The following is a 2,280-nucleotide window of genomic DNA, read 5'->3' as shown; positions in this document are numbered from 1 at the left end:
CTCAACCTAAACGTAACCCTAAACCTAACCCTAACCCTCACCCTCATGCTCAGCCTAAGCCTAAGCCTAACCTGAACTCTAACCCTCACCCTAACCCTCACCGTAACCCTAACCCTAACACTAACCCTAACTCTAACCCTAAACCTCACCCTCACCCTCACCCTAACTCTAACCCTAACCCTAAACCTAAACCTCACCCTAACCCTCACCCTGACCCTCACCCTCACCCTCACCTTAACCGTAACCCTAACCCTAATGCTAACAATAACCCTAAACCTAAACCTAACCCTTACCCTAAACATAACCCTCAACATAACCCTAACCCTCAATCTCACCCTAACCCTAACCCTAACACTCACCCTACCCCTCACCCTAACCCTAAGCTTAACACTCACCCAAACCCTCACCCTAACCCTAACCTTAATCCTAGTCCTCACCCTAAAGGTAACCCTAACCATCACTCTAAACCTAACCCTCACCCTCAGCCTCAGCCTCAGCATAACCCTAATACTAAACCTAACCCTCACCCTAAACCTCACCCTCACCTTAGCAGTCACCATAACCCTAATCCTAACACAAACCCTCACCTTAACACTCAATGTAACCATAAGCCTATCCATCATTTTAAACCTTAACCTCATCCCCACCCTCACCATAAGCCTAACCCTAAGCCTAAGCCTAAACCTAACCCTAACACTAACCCTAACCGTCACTCTAACCCTAACCCTAACCCTCACACTAACACTAACACTAACCCTAATCCTCAACCTCACCCTCACCCTAAACCAAACCCTAACCCTAACCCTAAGCCTAAGCCTAATCCTAACCCTAACCCTAACCCTCAAACTCACCCTCAACCTAACCCTAATCCTAAACCTAGCACTATCCCTAAACCTAACCCTCACACGAAACGTCACCCCAGCGCTCACCCTAACCATAATCCAAAACCTAACCCTCATCCTAACCCTCAACCTAACCCTAAGCCTAACCCTCACTCTAAACCTAACCCTCACCCTCAACCTCACCCTTAGTGTAAATCTAAGCCTAACCTTAACCTAACCCTAAGCCACAGACACACCCTCACCCTAACCCTAACCCTAACTCTAACCCTAACCCTCACTCTAACCCTCACCCTAACCCTAACATTAACCCTAACCCTAACCCTCAAACTAACCCTCACCCTAAGACTAACTCTAACACTAAACCTCACCCTCACCCTCACCCTAACCCTAACTCGAACCCAAATCTTAACCCTAAACCTCACCCTAACCCTAACCCTAACCCTCAACCTCACCCTCACCCTAACCCTAACCCTAACCCTAACCCTCACCCACACCCTAACCCTAATGCTAACCCTAACACTCACCCTCACCGTAACCCTAACACTAACTCTCACCCTAAACGTAACCTTAACTCTAATACTATCCATAACCCTAACCCTCACCTTAAACCTCACTCTAACCCTTACCCTAACCCTAACCCTCACTCTAACCCTAACCCTAACACGAACACTAAACCTCACCCTAACCCTCACCCTATCCCTAAACCTAAACCTAACCCTCACCCTAAAGCTCACCCTAACCCTTAACCTAAACCTAAACCATACCCTCCCCCTAGCACTCACCCTAATGTTAACTCTAACCCTAACCCTCACCCTAAATTTAACCCTAACCCTAACCCTCACACAAACCCTAACTTACCCTCAACTTACCCTCAACCTCAGCTTCACCCTCACCCTAAACCTCACCCTCAACCTTACCCTAACCCTAACCATAACCCTAACCCTCACACTAAACCTAAATCTGACACTCACCCTCATCCTCACCATAAGCCTAAACCTACACCTAAGCCTAATCCTACACCTAACCCTCACCCTCACTCTCACCCTAAACGTAAACCTTACCCTAAGCCTAAACCTAGCCCTCACCCTAAACCTAACCCTAACCCTAACCCTCACCCTAACTCTAACCCTAACCCGAATGCTAAGCCTAACACTCACCCTCACCATAACCCTAACCCTAACCCTCACCCTAAACCTAACCTTAACCCTAATACTATCCGTAACACTCACCCTCACCCTAATCCTCACTCTAATCCTTACCCTAACCCTAACCCTCACCCTAAACCTAACCTGAACACTAACACTAAACCTCACCCTAACCCTCACACTATCACTAAACCTAAACCTAACCCTCACCCTAACGCTCACCCTAACCCTCACCTAAACCTATACTACAGCCGCACCCTAACCCTCACCCTAAAACTTACCCTCACCCTAAC

The sequence above is a fragment of the Dipodomys merriami genome, unplaced genomic scaffold, assembly GCF_024711535.1.
Source record: "Dipodomys merriami isolate MVZ:Mamm:240054 unplaced genomic scaffold, mDipMer1.0.p SCAF_23, whole genome shotgun sequence".
Classification (NCBI taxonomy): domain Eukaryota; kingdom Metazoa; phylum Chordata; class Mammalia; order Rodentia; family Heteromyidae; genus Dipodomys; species Dipodomys merriami.
This window is presented reverse-complemented; position numbering follows the sequence as displayed.